Raw genomic sequence first — 19,468 nt, forward strand, 5'->3', positions numbered from 1 at the left:
GAAGGGATTTGTTTACTTGAGTGCGGTTTACGATATTGTTATTCTCGAGAAGGAGGGAGGGAGGAATAGGTGAAGAAAAAATAGTTCAATTTTTGTCGGTAGAGGGCGTTGCATTATAAAAAATCGCAGAATTCAGCTGGACCTGAATCTTTCTTCTATCTCTTCTCTGTCCGAAACGTTCGTAAAGCTCCAGCTGTCGACTCGCGGTTGAGGTGAAACAACTTCACAAATAGTGAAACGATGAATTTCTCCGCTAGTTATACGAAGTACGGATGACTGTACACCAAGCGAAGATAATTGGAAAGAAAAGTACAAACACGTGGAGTGTGTCTGATAAGTCAATCAATGCATAAAATTAAAGTTTAGAATTAGAAATAGTAGAACTTATCAAAGGATTGTGATGCAGAGGTCTTCAACCTTTTTCTAGTCGCGATTACTGAATATACCCATCATCAAAAGAAGAGCACCCTTACAACAAGTGTGACATACCAATGCATGAAATCAGGATGACTTCCAATCCTTCAATGCAATTTGTACAAGTTGTTTACTTGGGACGTTGCTTCAGGGAGCACCATGGTGCACGCGAGCAACGGGTTGAAGATGCCTAATTTATAGTATTAATTAAACTTTAAAATGATGGAAACATTGAATCGATATATTTGCTTGGAATTATAATCATTATTAGTAAAATATACTATATGCAGTATCACGTTTTAAATGTGTATTGTATCATTTTTTCTAAATTGATTTTACTGAGAATTTCAATGAATTTCATAATTTAATTTATTGCAGAATAAAGTAAGTAACTATTTTTGACTATTTTTCATGGGAATGCTTACTGATTAACTTTACTGAAAAGTGTCCCAAATACTGTACGTGGTCACAATACTCATACAAGTATAACTGAACAACAAAGGATTGGTTACATTAATTGCAACAGAAAACAATATTGGACAGAACAAAAACAAAACAAACATGACAGACTTGAACTTTAATGAACCTCTACAAAGACAAATGGAGATCCACGAACCCCTAATTAAGAAAACCTGCTCTAGATTCAGTTCATATCAGACATGAGAGCATTCTGTGTTTTTATTTTGTATCACACTGCATTTTCGCTCATGGTACAGGGCCATTTTTGAACGCCTTTTGATCATTTTTTAAACTATAATCATGCCTCTGCGATGGACGGTTGATGATATAAAGGCCGAATTAGCACTTACAGGACGCCCTGTATGTCTGACCCCCCCGATTACCTAATAATAGAGCAGCACATCTGATTTTGGCAAAGGATCTCTAGCCACTACGCATACTGGAAAGCCAAAGTAAAAAAAAAAAATAAAAAATACACTAACTGTCGGACTTTGGCCAGAACTCTCGGTCAATTCGCGAACTGGCTACACTTCGGACTTTGGTCGTAACATATACAAAATTTTGAAAACAAAAACGGCAATTTAGTAATTGCAAAGTCAGTTATACAGAGTACATAGGTAACAGCACACACGGTATTTTACTGGCATGCGTTGATCTTAGAGGCAATACTGACAATTAGAAAAAGTATCCAAATCACGTGTAACCCTCACATATGCCTTCATGTTGAAAACGGTTACCAAAAAAAAAACTTTTTGTATGGTCATCCTTTGCTCCAAAACCCAATTAGAAAGTTGTTACCCTGTCTCGCCTGAGGCCAACACAATAAATTCTGCCTTTCTAGGAGTGATATTAGCTAAAATTTAAATTTAAAAAAAATATGGGAAAATTGGGGAAAACAGCATAAATGAACAGAAAATGCTGTTTCCCCTCATTTATGCTGTTTTTCCCGTTCAGGGTAGGGGGGGGGGGGGGGGGGTTCAGACGTATTTTCACAGGTAATATAAAACTGCTTTCTCTTCTCTCAGGCTATAGTAGTAAGTATGAGTTTTTCTCTTCACAGCATTTTGCTTTTGTAATTTGAATTGCTATTTTGAAATTATTTCCACTTTTCTTTCAAATGCTATCAAATACAATGTTTGGAAGACTTTTAGAGTTAAGAGTTGAATTAACACCAATTTATCTTTCGTAGAATACCGCCGTAAGTACCAACCAAATGTTTGAAATGGGGAAAAAACTAAAAACTATGTTTATATAAATTTATAATTGCAATAAATTTCTCAGTTATCAGGAAGAAAGCAGCTATTTGTTTACCGAGTTCTTCTATGTTTTTTCCACAGAAAGGTGTTTTGGGATAGCGAGAAGTCAGTGTGTTTGTCAGGAATCCTATTATTCCACTCATGGACATTCTCACATCGATGCAAGTTCAAGGAGCTGAAAAACTTTTATATGATGTGTATGATGTATCTTCCATCGCCAACAATAAAATTGCCGCCTCCAACGCATACTATGGATATGTTTATCGATATTATTTGGTCATTTTTGCAATTTTTTTTTAGTGCAATAAATTTTCTTAAAGTATTCGGGAAAGAAATCGAGTTCAGTGATGAATTTTCATCATTTTTCATCTGAAATAAACTTCAAAAAATAATAAAAGTTTAATCCATTCGTTTTCTTCTCTGTAATGTGAATTCCAATGAATAACTAACACGTTTCTATTATTATCTTCCACCGTTCAATCACGAAATTTTTCAAGTTTTGAAAAATAATTTATTTCTTTTACACTCAGTTTTTTATGACCTCAGACGAACTTCTATCTGAAGTTAATATGAAAATTTCAAAATTCGTTTTATATAGTGATTTTTCTAGTCTGTAAAACCGTTTTCAAAAAATTTGAACTCGGATTTGAGAACAAATTATTCTCATGAAAATATATATTTCGCATTCTCTTCCGTTTCTTTTTTAGATAGAGCGATAACAATTATTATAAATTTTCTTTTTTCGATTCAAAACACTTCACTCGCTTGTAGAAATGTAATTTTTTTGAGCTAGAGTCGACGCGAATAGAGCATTTGCTTCTGGGATTCGGTATTAAATTTTGGCCTGTGATTGACAACAAACGTAGTTTTTCCACGGGATTTTTTTTGTGTCTTTACTGGATTAAATTTGATAATTACTGACGATAATTAAAAATTTACAAGTGGATGATTATTATAGTAATCACACATTACTATTGGTGAAAAATTGAGAAATAAAATGCGCTCCTTCATGAGAATATTGTGTTACTTCTTCTTTTTTTCCACAACCGCATGCAAACTTTCGTGATGACGTATCACTTTATACATTATAAATAAACGAATACACAAAATATACGTCATATACATTAACGTTCGGTTTTAAAATTCGTACCTCAATCAATTACTTGGCGTGAAACCTTCAAAAATTTTAACCGGACTAAAATGAATTGTGAAAAGATTTGGCCAGGATCCAGACAAGTTGATGCAACTTCAGAAAACTAGTGAGTAATCTTCACATTAAATACCAATTAAGTCGAAAAGCCACTCAAAATATCTAACCCTAATACAAGATGACAAAAGTAACAAAACCCATTACAATAAAGAAAAAATAGTCTTGAGAAAATAACTCGAGTAAATTTAATCAGATACTTTCCTTCGTTTTGTAAAAATAATTAGAAATTATAAATTCCTCCGGACAAAATCCCTTAGAAGAAGAATACTTAAATTACAAACCTGGAACTCTATAATAAAGAGTGCATAATCCATTCCCCTATTTATTTATTGTGAGAAATCACTATTCGCATCTTAGAAAGTGCTGCCATCTTTGAAAAGAAATGAGAAATATTTTACTACGATGTATGAATTCTCTCTTTATTTGAAAATTTACACACTATAAGGCCAGAGGTCTTCAAGCTTTTTCTAGTCGCGAGCACTGCCTGCACTCATCTTCAAAAAAAGAGCACCCTTTCAGCAAGTTTGACATACGAATGCATGAAATTAGGATGATTTCAATCCTTGAATGCAATGTGAGGGGGCTTCGGCGCTCTTTGTATACGTTGTCACTACGTTCGTCAAAAGATCTGTTTTTGCGTAATTAATGAAGTGATTAGCATAATTAATTAGTTCTTGATATCGTAACTGCTTCCTTAAGTTCCTGTTATGTTTTTGTGGCCGTATGTCTACGAGATGAGCTACAATCTTTTGGATGTGTAACGGTCGTGCTCAAATAGGCTGTAAATTGCGTAGCTTCTTGCGTTTTCGTCGCATAAAGAACTGCAGTACTACGATCATCTTTCGGTCGCCGTATAGTGTTCTATTGATATTCCTAGCGGTCGCCGTATAGTGTATAGGTTTTCTCTTGGTGGTTCCTGGCTTGTTGGGTAAGTACTGTGATTGTTATTATCATGGCTTTTAGTTGCCCTTTCAGGAATCAGGTATTTGATAGGGACCTTTATGAGTTAGCATTATGTGTTCCCTTGGCTCAAAAGTTCTCTTGGACAAAACAAGGTGTTTTTTCCAGAATTTTGGACTTTCTTGGAAAAATCTGGCTCGAAGCCCCTAAAAATCCCCTGAACTTAGTGGAAAATTGTAAAGTAGCCAAAGAGTTCAGCTTAAATGAACTCTTGGAGATTCATGTGAAATATTTAGCAATTGGTTCTGAAAAACTTCTTGAGTTAATCTTACAAAAGATGATACACATGGTTGAGCAATTTTCTTGTTGCTCTTGCACATATTTTACTCAGGATGAAGCTGACTCTCAAATGGGTATAGGTAAGGCATATAGCATCCCTCCGGTCTACTTTGTGGGCTCTATTGTGAGTAATTGGGATGTTTTGGAAACTGGTGATTTTTCTGATACTATAAATTATTTTTCTGATATTATGGAAGATGGAAATATTGTGAGTATCATTACTGAAATGTGTTTGTTGATCTACTCTAGTAAAAAATTTTCTCACCTTACTATAAATCATAGGCTCTGCTTATTTGGAACCTTATTTTGGTCAGTTTGTAAAATTGCTTTGAGTAAATTTTGGATAGGGCAGAAGTGTGTTATAAATTCTAAGTTGCAATTTGCAGCTGATATAGTTGAAGGAGTGTTGTCTTATACTAAATTGAAAAAAGTTAAAATGAAAGATATATTGCAAATAACTATTGACTTACGTCATAAAATTGGATTTTGGGGATAAGACCCCTTGTAAATAGTGGATTTTGGGTTAATTTCCCGTGTAAATAGATTTTGGGAAAATAATTCCCTGTATATAGTGAATGTTGAGGTTTAATCCCTTGTAAATACTGGATCGGGATAAAAATCTCTTGTAAATACTAATTGAGGGAAATCCCATGTAAATACTGGATTTTGTAAATAGTATGGTTTTGAGGATTATATTATGCTTCTTAATAATTAAATGAGTATTGTTTTAAAATTATAAAAATATTTAATAAAACTTTCTTTTGTAATACCCTTGTAAATATAAATTTTGCCATGATAATAATGGTCATAGTGCTTGTTTTTCAGGTTTTATTCCTGAATTCTTATTGATTCTTAATTGATTTTTAATTATTGAAGTAAAAAGGTCTTTTTGCGCTCTAAGAGATGAGTGGTTTTTCTTACCTACTATCTTAGAAAAAATGGGTTTTTTGTTATCTTGTTTAATATCGGAAGATAAATTTTTTATCCCATATAGTTCCACAAGAAACTTGATCTGCTGTAGGTGGTGATCTGTAAATGGACTTTGGCTTGTCATAAAGAGATTGTATAAGAACTTGCTTGTTGCTAAAGAGGAACTTGTCTCCGTATGGACTGTGGTGTGCTTCGTGCAAAGAAGGTTTTATTGTGACATTGGAAAACTGTCTCGCTATTGGACAAATTTTTCCCGATTTTGACTTTAAAATTTTCCCCTCTATCCTTTCTTCTTCTACACACGCAATTTTCACACACTCTCTAAACACAACAAATCTCTTCTTCACAGCCGTTTCATGGCACTTTCTGAGGTGGCAGTTAAGAATTCTTAGGAACCACCAAATCCAGTTTTTATTCAGTTCAGTTCAGTTGAATGCAATGTGTACAAGTTGTTTAATTGGAACTGTTGATCAAGTGCTCACGAGCACCGTGGTGCTCGAGAGCAACGGGTTGAAGATGCCTGAAAAGGGGACACTGGAGGTCATTCAATTACTATAGTAATGCACCGCAAGGGCATACCGAGTAGGCGGAGACTTAGGGGTCTGGTCCCCACCCTCCGGAAATGTGAGAGAATGGCCGAAAAAAGGGGGAAAGATGGCCAAATGTATTGTTCTATCACTTTGTCCTCCTCCCCCCCCCCCGAACGAAATTTCTGGCAACGCCCCTGATAGTCCGCCTTACTCTACCCGAAATTGCGCGATTTCGGAGTTACACGATTACGTGTCAAAAAATTCACATTTCTTCTCTCCAATCGTAGTTACGGGATTATTGCTTAAATAGTGGAGTTTATTAAACTGATTTTTTAGAGAGGTCACAGTATATAAAGGTGAAAACTTTGTCCTGAAAACACAAGGTTTGTTTGGTATCTGCCAATTTTTCTGTGGAAGGTCACAATTTCCTATCTGGAGCCCAGTTTAAAAAATCTGTAACTTTCGATCAGTTTCAACTCACGGCTGTTTTGTTGTCTCCAAGGTGTTATTGAAACATCTGAAGCGCGTTCAAGCCGAATCTCTCAAACCGAATACGGTCCATGCTCTATCGCCGTAGGAAAGTATAACTTTCGTTCGCGGTTTTTTTTACTGGACCCAATCGCAGTTGGATACAACAGCATTACAGTCATAATAAAAAAAAAAACACAAAAAGACGTTTGTTCTCTCAAAAAATTGGCCCAATTAGCTAGTATTTATATGTATTTCTATGGAAAACTGTTCCCTGAGACTTACGCGAATTTGGCTTGTACAGTTGTCTTCGGTCACATGATAACTGAACAAGCCCATTGCAATGTCCTTATTGCTTAACTTCGGGGCATTACTATATTACGCCAGCAGAATATTTTGTTCCCCCTACCCCTTTTCAGCAAAATTAAGCAAAATAGTGACATCTTCCCCTCCTCCCCCCCCCCACTTTGTCAGCAAAACTAAGTAAGCCTTCTACTGGTACTGGTCCCTATCTACGAGAATTCATTAACCCCCTCCCAAATAAAAAACAGCTTTACATGTTATTTTAATTTATTTCTGTTAATTGTTACTTTAAAATGCTTTTTGAAAGCCAGTGACTTGAAACTACTTTAGTAATTTAAAAATTTAAAATTTTTTTAAATTTAAAATTTAATTTTAAATAAAATTGACACAATGAAATCTCAAACTTTTACTCCTTTTCATGAACTGAACCGTTTACGTCATATATTTTGAATCAATTTTTATTCAATTACATTGATATCATGCTATTTTATCATGCACGCAATCTGTGTTTAATGCATTTTTTTAATAATTTACAAAAAAAAAATTAAGTATCAGATGTATGTAAAACTTTATAATAGCATAAGACAGCACGTACAATCAAACCAATGCGTAAAATATTTGAAATAAATTAATGATTGAATAGTGTTTTTAACAGTTCTTTTGTTGTGTGCACTCTTATCCTTTCAGCTTCACAGAATCTTTTTAGTATTTTTCCTTGCCGATTGTATTTTTTACAGCCAAAAGAAGTATCTTTACAGTTAAGATCACCCATTATAGTAATTGTGTGATTGCAGTCCATAATTTCCTTTAAGTGACTAAGATCTATAGGATTGCCTGGAGGTTTGTAAATGGCTGTAAATCTTATCAACTTTTATCGTTGTACTCTATGTCTGCTGTTATTGTCCCCGTGATTGTAGAGTCTGTTATGTTTATTTTTCCATAATTAAAATTGTTCTTGATATATATCGTCACACCTCCTTTCCTTCCATCCAATCTGTCTTTTCTCACACAATTGTAGTTTGGGATATTTGCCTGCCATCCTGGTTATAGGTGTGTTTTGCTTATGCAGCAAATACCCGTTTTCCTATCTGTGAGTAATTCTTTTAATTCCGCTATTTTATTTATTAGTATTGCAGCATAACCTCCAGAGGTTTGCTTTCATTATTCATTGTAAAAGAACTTCTGTAATTTGCTTGAACGCTTCTGCAAGTATTTCCCTCCTTGCTGCATGATTTTGTGTAGCCAAAATTTTCCATACATATTTCATGGCTACTTTGGATATCTTTTCTATGATGAAGTTGAAACTGTTTGTATCTTCCCCTTCATCATAACTTTTTTCTTCACATTCTCGTCTCTCTCCCATTCCATTCCCTGCTATTTCTTCCGATTTTTCAATATCCCTTGCTGCTAGTCTATCAGCATATTTCTCTTTCCTTCGTTCCCAGAATTCTGTTCTACTGAAAATTCTTTTTTCAGCATTCAATGTATTTTCTTGCTTTTTTTCCTGTCTTATCAGGGAGTTCTTTTTCATTTGTCAGTTAGGATTTATCCATACCTTGTAATTTTTTGTGTTTATTACATCTTTTCGATCTTTCTCCTTCTGTAGAAGTTGACTTTGTGCTGGGAAGTTGCTTGATTTTGTGCTTTTCTACCCTGGGACTTGGGTAGTTCCTACTGGGATTCTTGTAACATTGTTTGTGGATCTCCTCCAATCTCTTGGTGTACTGCTGACCTCCTTCTGATCATAGAACCTCTGACCTCTATTTCTTGGATTCATCTTGCACCCTGACCATGCACTGATATGATCCCCCATGCAATTTGCACACGATACAGGCCCATCTTCTCTTTTCTTGGAGCAGTCACGGGTCATGTGACCTTGACCACATTTCATACATCTAGCTGCGTTATTACAGCTAGCTTGACTGTGGTAAAACCGCTGACAGCGATAGCATCGCACTGGTCCACCCCGCCTTTTGAAATTCTGTACTCGAACTGCCATGTTCAGAAGACTATCAGGTCTAAAAATTTTCTCATTGTTTTGTTTTTTGGCATCTCAATGACGACCATTGGTAGTTCCTTTTTGCTCCTAAGTCTTACCAATCTGTTTATTGAGACAATTTCAAAACCCAGTGATTCCAGGTTTTCTTGGATTATTTCTGTGGTACATGAAACATGTAAGTTTATTTTATCACTATTTTCATGGACTTTTTTTCCTTCAGTTTAAAGCTGTGGAATTCGTATCCTTCTGTATTTAGAAACTGCTTGACTATCGCCCAGTTTTTGATAGATTCCACCTGCAGCACCCAGTCCCCTGTTTTTTGAATTCCCTTAAAACCATTCTCACATATTTCATTAAGCTTATTTCTTAATGTGATCCAGTTTTCCAATTGAGTCAAATAGATATCTGGAGGTTTATATTTCCTCCTGTCGGCTTTTTTTGTTCCTCTCTTTAGTATAATCGGAAATCCATTTTGTTCTTCTTCTCCTTCATTATTTTGATCACTTTCACTACTTGAGGATTCTGCTTTATCCAGTTGTTTGAAAGAAAACCCGAATTTGGCACTACCCCTTGATCTCTCTACCTTCTGACTGTCGTTTTTTTTTTTTTTTTGAAAATCATTACTGCTATGATTTTTTCCATTTTCATTGCTATTTTCATCGAAATTATGTGCCCCGAGTCCAGTCATTTATGCACCACTGTAGTCTTTTCATTTTGCACTGCCCCATTTGTGTCTACAATCCTGTTCACATCTGTTTACTCTATCTCTGTTTTGCTGGTCAAAGCCGTGTAGTTTCCCAAGATGTGCGTGTTTTCAACTATTTTTTCACTTATTTCACAGATTGAGACATTTTCCTCATTTCCATTACACTGAATATCTGTTAAGATCTCGTTTTTTTCATCTATGAGACGCTCTTTATTTTTTTTCACTGTTATTCCTTTGCACCATAGCATATGAAAAGCCCTATGGGCTAAATACACCTTTAGACTTACCTGTTTCTCCCACTCTGAACTTGAGAATTGTACCTTTGAAATTACCTTATCATATACAAATACAAATACAAATACAACGCCACAACAGGCAAAATGCCCAACGAGGTGGCTGATAAAAAGATGCCCATAAAAATATGGATGTCATATGTTTCAAAAATACAGCAACCCAATTAAAAATGCAATTAACACAAATTACAAACAATATATACACATGATAAAATATTATACAATGCCCATAAAGAATACTTATGGTTGTCTTATTCTAAGAATGGATAGCTTCTCCATTTACCCCAACATGTCTATCGTATTTATTTTTAAACGTGTCAATTGTGTTACAATTTACTACCTCCGGGGGTAAGCTATTCCATTTATTAACAACCCTATTGGAGAAAAATTCCCTGCGACACCATAACCTTGCATTGTCCCTCACCAATCGATACTGGTGTCCCCTTGTAAAAGCAGTCGATTGGCGGTGTACTAAAAGTTCATGATCCATCCTATCCATCCCATTGAAAATTTTGAACGCTTCGATCATATCTCCTCGACACCTGCGTTCATACAATGTAAACATATTCAAAAAATTAAGTCTTTCTTCATAACTCAAGCCCTGTGTGCCAATAAGGACACGCGTAGCTCTTCTCTGCACCCCTTCAACCAAGTCTATGTCCCTCTGTAGGTATGGTCTCCAAAACCTTACAGCATACTCCAGTCCAGGACGAACTAAGCCTCGAAAAAACGGAAGAATGACTTTAGGAGAACGCGAAGAGACCTTTTTGAAAATGAGACCAAGCATTCTATTCGATTTTTTGACAACCGCTGAACAATGTTCAGAAAACTTAAGTCGCTCGTCAATGAGAATTCCCAAATCGGTGACTCTAGTTGCATCCGGGATAGTGACACCATTCAACTCGTAAGAGAACCGTGGGTTGTTCGAACCAAAATGAGCGACCATGCACTTATCTACGCTAAACGTCATGCTCCATTCATTTGCCCATGCTGCAATCTTGTTTAAGTTGGTCTGGAGCAACTCCCTATCGCTTTCATTTCCGATTACCCCCATTAGCTTCACATCATCTGCGAATTTGCTAGTAATTCCATCGATACCCTGATCGAGTTTGTCGATAAAAAGTGAAAAAAGTATGGGGCCAAGGACACTTCCCTGAGGAACTCCACTTGTGACGTCTGTCCAACCAGAGAATTCCCCGTTCACCATAACTCGTTGAGACCTATCTCTTAACCACGATTCTATCCAATTCAGCAAGTTGCCCCCTATTCCAATCTCGTGTAAACGCTTCAAGAGTTTGCCATGTTGGACCCGATCGAATGCCTTCTGGAAATCAAGGTAAACAACGTCGACATTTTTGCTCTTACCCAAAGCCTTAGTCACGTAATCATAGAAGCAAAGGAGGTTAGTTACACATGACTTCCCCTTCCTGAACCCATGCTGATTATCCGACAATACATTATTCTCGTCTATCCACTTCACAAACTGCCTTTTGATGATAATTTCCAAAATTTTCGAGAGGGAGCTCGTCAAACTCACTGGACGATAATTAGACACCACTTCTCTACTACCCTTCTTAAATATAGGAACAACGTTAGCCAGTTTCCAATCTCTCGGGACGATACCCTCAGCAACACTACTCCTGTATATCTGTGCGACTGGCCCCAACAATTCATTAGCACCTTCCCTGAGAACCCTGGGATAGATATCATCTGGTCCTGGTGCTTTGCTTGCACATACATTTCTTAGAAGATTTAGGACCTCCACGTCTTCCACTTGAATATCGTTGAGCGTTTTATTACCCCATGCAACACCCGTATATCGAATATCATTATCTCCATTAAAAACCGACGCGAAAAAGTCATTGAAAGCACTACACATGCCTACATTGCTCTCTACTTTTGAGCCTCCTATCGAGAGGGGGCCAACTGTCCCCTTACATCCATTATTGACGTATCGAAAAAATGATTTTGGGTCAGAGCCAATGCTATCTGCCAACCTAGATTCAACTTCCTTTTTACTATCCCTTATCGCTTTCTTCAACAGTCTTCTTTTATCAGTAAACAATGATAGGTCACCTCGTCCACTTTTATACTCTCTGAATGCTCTTTTCTTTTCAAGATAAAGGTTCCGCACGCTATCCGTGAACCATAGAGGGTGTGATGTACAAACACGCTTTTTTCGAACAAAGGGTATGACGTCGTGCAAAACAGAGGACAGCTTCGTACTAAATTCTTCCCATTGACTTACCACCCCTACTGATTCCAACCGGTCTTTGAAAACTTCCGCTAACCTTCTTCGCAAAACATCAAAGTTAGTTCTCCGAAAACAAGGAACAAGTCTTTTGTTATCAACCTTACCCGAGGAAAAGTTACAGTGAAATCTGACGATACGATGATCACTGGAAGAAAACTCTTCCCCCACCGAAACATGTTCAACTAGATCCTCAGAACTAGTAAGAACTAAATCCAAAATAGCAGTACCCCTAGTGGCTTCTGATACATGCTGATACAAAAAATTTTCGAGCACCAACTTAAGAAAGTCTCTTTCATACTGATTTCCAGATGAAAGGTTCTCCCAATCAATACCCGGGTAATTGAAATCCCCTAGTATGAGAACCCTCTTTCGCTTACACATCATCCTTAACAACTTTGGATTTTTTTCTATATTTCTTACCTGAAGTTATGTTAAAAAAGAAGTTATTTCTAAAAAATGTCACTACTTTGTTTACAAGATCCATTTGTTTCTTTAACATACCTTTACTATAGAACTTACTCTTAGAATATAAATCAATCAACCTTCTGATCCTTACTGGATCACTACATGTAGAACTTCCAATTGGCAATTGTTCTTCATATTGCCTATTTAATTCAACTACCAGTGTTTGAAAACACTCGAGAACAATTTCACGAAAGTTATCTGCGTTCTGGTTTGCGTATCTAGCAACTGTAATCAATTTTGACCAGGCTGCCTTAACATTTACCGACGGCGAATGACCGAGTGCGCATACAAAATTACTTTCCATTTTAACTTATTTCCCGCCAAAATAGGGATATTCGTCGAGCGCTCTAAATAACTATTACGCTTACCCCTTCAAAGCTTGTGGCCAGTCCACTCTTTCGCTGTGTCACGGTCTGTGTATCTCCTACCTGACGTCGATGAGAAGTTTTTTCCCGGCGAAGGCTTCCCTCATCCTATAACTGCAATCTTTACGGCTTGCACGTGTCTAACTAGAAAGCCCGGCCTTTCGCCTGAACTTTCTGACTATGGGATCCGAGGAATTATTCGTTTGAATCCGGCTTGTACTTTTGAGGGAGGAAAAAAAATTTGCGACTGTTTCAGTCGGCAAACACGACGAGAATGACGAAAAAGGGAGGAAAGTTGGCAAACAATTTTGGGGGGAAAACATTTTGAATGTCAGTGAATAATGAACAATTAGAAATATTGATTTTTTTTTCTTTTTGCATCACGAGAGACAGGGCAACAACTTTTAATTGTGTTTTGGGGCACACGGCTACTGTACAAAACATACTTTTCTTATTCTAATAACTATACCGCCCCTTGGAACATGAATGACATGTCTGAGTGTACTACACGTTATTTGAAAACTTTTTTAATTAGATGTACAACTACCTCTCTAGGATCATCAGTTCGCCACTAAAATGTCATACCCCTTGTTTTCTATGCATCCATTGATGTAATTTTGCTGCATATTATGTTACATTTGTATAATTAGAGTACTACATTGTAATTCACGTTAGTTATACAACCGTTGTTTCTCACAAAAAAGAATACTGTCATCGTTGTATTATGTGATGCGTTGTGAAAAAAAACCGAAAATGAGAATTTCCATGTCATCAAAGAAACCAGAAAAATAGATCCACAAACTATCTCTCTGTCTTATTAATAATAATAATAAAATTTCCATACCACTGAAAATATGTCTTGACTGTAAGTTTAAAATTTAAAAAAACGGTTTGAAATTTTTTCCGGTTTTCACTCTAAAAATAATTTTGTTTGAATATGAATTTATAGATCCCGAAGAGAAAAAGAAGTGCATTCGGAGGGCAGAAAGTGCGTTGAAGAAAAGATGGAGACGGAAGTATATATGTATTTCATACCTGTATATATCTTTTTATTCACTCCTTACACGGATATCTTTCTCAATGAAATTACATTCTGATATCATTTGTTAAATCCCGTTAATAGAAATACGTTATAAGATGCTGAGGTTTTTCTTTACGTGGATAGAAGAAATATTCCTGCAATAATGGAGCAGGAGTCGTGGAATTATGAATTTTGAAATATCTGTATAACGATTCCACTGTGTATAATGACAGAGGTTAGTTATCATTTCTGAAGATAAATGACCAAAAATGTGTTATTTACATTCTGTAATGCGCAGAAGGAGGGCGCGGACCACATGCAGCCCTTCAAGGGGTTCGCTGTTCCGGTAGAAACTATCGATACACGTAATACGATAAATACCTAAGCTGAAGAGCCAAAAAAAACTGGTACAGGCATGCGTATGCAAATAAAGAGATATGGAACCAATCAGAGTACGACGCTGTGGTCGGCAACGCCTATATAACACAACAAATGCGTGGCATAGTTGTTAGATCGGTTACTGCTGCTACAATGGCAGGTTATCGAGATTTAACTGAGTTTGAACGTGGTGTTATAGTCGGCGCACGAGAGATGGGACATAGCATCTCCGAGGTAGCGACGAAATTTGGATTTTCACGTACGACCATTTCACGAGTGTACCGTGAATATCGGGAATCCGGTAAAAAATTAAATCTACGACATCGCTGCGGCCGGAAAAAGATCATGCAAGAACGGGGCTGACGAGAATCATTAAACGTGACAGACGCGCAACCCTTCCGCAAATTGCTGCAGATTTCAATGCTGGGCCATCAACAAGTGTCAGCGTGCGAACCATTCAACGAAACATCATCGATATGGGCTTTCGGAGCCGAAGGCCCACTCGTGTAGTGCACGACACAAAGCTTTACGCCTCGCCTGGGCCCGACAACACCGACATTGGACTGTTGAGGACTGGAAACACGTTGCCTGGTCTGACGAGTCTCGGTTCCAATTGCTTCGAGCTGATGGTCGTGTACAGGTATGTAGACAACCTCATGAATCCATGGACCCTACATGTCAACAGGGGACTGTTCAAGCTGGTGGAGGCTCTGTGATGGTATGGGGCGTGTGCAGTTGGCGTGATATGGGACCCCTGATACGTCTAGATACGACTCTGACAGGTGACAGGTACGTAAGCATCCTGTCTGATTGCCTGCACCCATTCATGTCCATTGTGCATTCCTACGGACTTGGACAATTTCAGCAGGATAATGCGACACCTCACACTTCCAGAATTGCTACAAAGTGGCTCCAGGAACACTCTTCTGACTTTAGACATTTCCGCTGGCCACCTAAATCCCCAGACATGAACATTATTGAACATATCTGGGATGCCTTGCAACGTGCTGTTCAGAAGAGATCTCCACCCTCTCTTACTCCTACGGATTTATGGACAGCCCTGCAGGATTCATGGTATCAATTAGCTCCAGCACTACTGCAGACATTAGTCGAGTCCATGCCACGTCGTGTTCCGGCACTTCTGCTGGCTCGCGTGGGCCCTACACGATATTAGGCAGGTCTACCAGTTTTTGTGGCTCTTCAGTGTATTTCCTTTGTAAAAAATCTCCGAAACCACCAACCAGATTTTCAAATTCAAATAAGGTTGCTGATATAAAAACAAAGAACTGTCAAATGCAAATAAAGTTGCCAATTACACCCAAGGAAATTCAAAGGCTATTGCAAGTTGTAGTGTATAAAAATGTAATTCACCAACGAAACGTATAAAGCTTGATTTAAAATATGTCGGATGAATATAGTATATGACCATTATCTGGATTCCTTCAATCTCTATTCTCGAAGAACGTCATGCCTTCGCGACATTGGTGATCCGCATGTGAACACGCAAACTTCAGAAACTGCCTTTTCGATATTTTCATTTTATTATGTAAAAGTTCACTAAGGGTTTTTCAGACAATTCGATCCCGAATGGGGCCATAAAGGGGTTCAAATGTTACGTAGAAAAATCACTCCGATCCGAAACTGAAAATATGAAATTTGGCCAGTAGTTTAATTTAAAAATTATCGCTTCTCGTCTTTTTGGCTAAGATCAAAGTGTAGTAGTTTAAAAAAAAATGTACGAGATAGAAAACTAAATAGGCAGAACTGATAAGATTTAGGACTTCATATTTTGGATCCAAAACACACAGCCAAGTCGGCGAAGTCGTGGTGTGGAGCCAAAAAAATGGCCATCGTAATCACCTCATCTTAATGTAATAGAGAATATACGAGAGTACATTGTAGGTGCTTTAACGTCGCTGTTAAAGCTACGAAATTTTCTAATCTAGATGAAAAATTTCAGTTTTTGCAGCAAGAATGGAAAATAAATACCTATCAAGTTTGACTGATCGACTCAGTGGCCCGCAGATGCAGTTCAATAATTATAGCGCAGAATATTTTATCTCGCCAGTTGCACTGCCTTTTTTTTTTTTTTCTTTTTTGCAACAAAGTGTATGAGTCGATTACAAGGTTATTTTCAGATAGTATTTCTATTATTAGATAAGAATCGAATCTATATGCTTTATATACTGATTTAACCATGGAATAAAATATTTAAACAAAATAAGGTTGTCCGACTTTTTTTCATGCAACCGTATAAACTATTATTGCTGATGAATTTCTAGAATCATATCCCATGGATAACCTTTTAACCTTATATTAAAATACCCGCCAAGTCTGCATTCAAATTTTTCAGGCCAATACACACTCGACGGACAACCACGGATTTCTTTAAGAACCGAGCGAAAGCTTTGACCCTTGATGAATAGCATCGTCATGCCATTCATCAAGCTCCTTTCTGAAATCCCACCTTAATTTTCCCTTTCCTTCAGTCCCCTCAAGGACATCCAGGGGGAAAATACAAGATGGTGGTCGTGATTGCATTTCACTACTTAAAACCGAGTTGATTTTACCTTCAATGTTCTCTTCCCCTTACTCAAGACAATGAGGAAAATCTCTCAGATGGTCGTAGTGCTCGCATTCATTCATTCCAAAGTTCAATGATCGCAGCGTCCCGCAAACTCATCTAGCTCTATTCCAGAAATCGGTCCATAATTTTTTGCCTTTACACCATTTTAAGGTTATTAGTAAAAAAAAAGGACGAGATCATGCTTTTGTTTCACCATTCCACTTTACCGGTTCAACCCTTCCAGCCGCTTCCCGTACGAAGTCGGAAACTCTGCCGTGTCTTCGATTTTAAAGTGTTGTTCATTGATTCGAATCCATTCTGCAGCGGCCGTCACAGAACCCAATGAACATTTGCACCGGATTCGTGGCAAAGGTAAAAACACTGCGACACGGCGCCCCGTGCCTTAATCTGGGTTTTGCAAGAACGCAGAAAAAAATACCGACGGCCAATATCTCTTACCTTGTAAGATATATACATTTTTTTTTTTATCGTAGCGAGCGACCCTGGAAATTAACCAGGGTCAGTTTACTCAGACTATTCGATCGGTACTTACAATTCCTTATTACGTCACCAATCCCTCATCCGCTCCTAACTTCACGAATCCAAATACCCTCATCCACCAACAACAGCACCATACTAGAGGCATCTCTCGGCCTGGTGTTGTTGATACCCGGTTAAGAAAATAACCAAAGAAGCTTCATCTGGAAAATTTCCGCATTCGAATTTTTTTTTTTTTTTCTTCTACTGATGATACGATGATCCATTCTGTTTATATTTATATACTAAAGAAACCGGTAACAAAACGATTACTAACAATCGAGAATAACAATGGCTTCTCGAAAGAATTGCATAGTTTTCTTTCTTTCTGTTGCGAAACAATGGCCAGAACAACGAAATTCCATCGACAATGGAAATCTCATATGTAATTGTTTGGACTTGCTCTTGAAACCTAATCAACCTAAATTTTGAAATAAATAAATGATATGCTTTATCACAAGTCGAAATTTTTTTTCACGTCGTTGGATCCCCAATCCCTTCCGTGGACCTAAAAGTCGATGTTTTTAAGACAGACGACCCCATTCTTGTTACACCGATATTAATCGGAAAATAAATCCGTATGTATAGCTGCATCATTCCCATGTTCACTCACTCTCTAGGTCATTCCCACTCACATATTGTCTAGGTCAGTGGTTGTCAACCTTGGGCCATATGGCCCTCTTTCGGTCCTGTGATATTCTTAAAAGGGGGGGGGGGCACGGGAGAAAATCAGAAGGAAGGTGATCCACGACAGGTGGTGAAGGGAGTCAGATAGCCGTGAAGAGAAAAGCTTTAAAACTGAAACATGATTGAAAAATATTACGACTTTCAGAATTCATCAGATCCGTCCATAGAACCAGGGGAAACCCATGGGTCTATGTGGGCATGACACAGAGTTGAAATAATATATTTAGTCTATGGGGCATGACCCGGGTCTTCATGTCTATAATGGAGGGACGGGGACTGCACTACACAAATATACAAATACAAATACACTATATGGGATCTGGTACTATATGACTTTCATATGTAAGCTGTTACTTCCGCCAGAGAAACGGTTGATGTGTTGGGAGGGTCGATTTATCGTGCATGTTCGTTGGATCGTACCGTATTTTACACAGACCGTTTTTTACAATATAATTTGGCTCCTGGGATAGATGATAATCCACTCTTTGAATCCGTGCCTAGTCGGGATTCCAGAGATTGATCTGATTTATTAAAATTTCATTCATAAGAAAAAAATAGAAAGTACCTCACTCTTGGGTAAGGTGTGGAGGACCCTGGATAAGATGGGCGGGAGGGGCATGAGCTGAAAAAGGTAAAGAAACACTGATCTAGATAACTCTTCTAGTCATTCACATGCTTGCTGTTTTATGAGTACATATGTTTGCACACACTCTATGTCACTTCCATTCTTACATATTTTCTAGGTAATTCTTTTGGTCACTGTTATGCTTACATGCTCTCTAGGTCACTCTTTTGTTCACTCATGCTCACACAGGTCAATATCTGACTACTTCACCCAGCACCAACTTTGACCGTATCGCTATATTGCAATTTACCGACATTAATGAGATGGATTGGAAATGAAGGTGCTGTCTATCAGTGATGGCCTGAAGCTCGTTCAGGAAAAATGTCTTATCTATAACCACCTTCCTCGGGACAGGATCTAGGACCGAGACAACAACCTTCAGGTGGTAAACGAACCTCTTACCAACACGCTACTCGCACGCTGATCAATATCTAACTGGTCTCTCGTTCTGTACATCATTCTTTTTGTCACTCATTGGCGTGGCTCCTCTTGCTCTTTAAACCCCTTCCATGCCCACACACTCTTTAGTTGACTATTTCTATCGCTCACTGACATTGTTTCTCTCTCCCTCTCTCTCCAGGTCACTCTTTTGGTCATTTACATGCTTGCATACACCCAAGTCACTCTTTTGGTCACTCACGAACCCGTTTCCTTGCTCTCTCTAGGTAATTTCCATGCTACTAGCCTCTAAACAGGTAACTAACTCACCTGGACTTTCGCCCTTTATGGCACTTCCATGATAATAGACTCTCTTTTGGTTTTA

At 37.7% G+C, this 19,468-nt stretch overlaps 1 protein-coding gene across 1 annotated transcript in view; it reads left to right on the forward strand.

Annotated features, from left to right (window-relative positions):
• The window catches only part of LOC149077608 (uncharacterized), a 165,409-nt gene that overhangs the window by 131,746 nt on the left and 14,195 nt on the right, over positions 1–19,468 (forward strand). The window lies entirely within an intron of this gene.

Source organism: Pholcus phalangioides, unplaced genomic scaffold, assembly GCF_987345545.1.
Source record: "Pholcus phalangioides strain wild (caught in Gottingen) unplaced genomic scaffold, Ppha-v1.0 ptg000015l_1, whole genome shotgun sequence".
Classification (NCBI taxonomy): domain Eukaryota; kingdom Metazoa; phylum Arthropoda; class Arachnida; order Araneae; family Pholcidae; genus Pholcus; species Pholcus phalangioides.